Source organism: Camelina sativa, unplaced genomic scaffold, assembly GCF_000633955.1.
Source record: "Camelina sativa cultivar DH55 unplaced genomic scaffold, Cs unpScaffold12405, whole genome shotgun sequence".
NCBI classification, from domain to species: Eukaryota; Viridiplantae; Streptophyta; class Magnoliopsida; order Brassicales; family Brassicaceae; genus Camelina; species Camelina sativa.
Genome location: NW_010933445.1, coordinates 1 through 356, shown reverse-complemented (window position 1 = coordinate 356; position 356 = coordinate 1). Strand labels below are relative to the sequence as shown.

General features: G+C 37.9%; 1 long non-coding RNA gene across 1 annotated transcript; it reads left to right on the top strand.

Moving 5' to 3' along the window:
* On the top strand, nucleotides 1–356 carry LOC104775338. Its single transcript, XR_765848.1, has 3 exons — nucleotides 1–26; nucleotides 123–181; nucleotides 268–356. It is a non-coding gene; the product is annotated as an uncharacterized LOC104775338 (long non-coding RNA).

Genomic DNA, 356 nt, shown 5'->3' with positions numbered 1-356 from the left:
GTGACGAAATCTTAAACGAAAACCGCGTAAGTATTACCAGGTTTCTTCTCTGATTCCGCTGTTTCAGTCTGTGATTAGTACACGGGTTTTAGTGAACAGTTCCACCACGGTTTCTTTTGCAGGCTAACATCAAAATCGTTGACAATTTTGTTCCTAATCAGATCAGTTCGAGTAGATTAAGGTTTTGTGAGATTTATCCTTTCTCAAGAACATTTCATCTCCACAAAAAAAAATGATTTCTCTTGCTCATTCCTCTGCTTCTTTCAGGCAATGCATTTCGCAAGGGTTATCGGTTAAATACTTGACTGAAGATGGAGTTATAGATTATATCAGACAACATCAACTTTACACGGAGC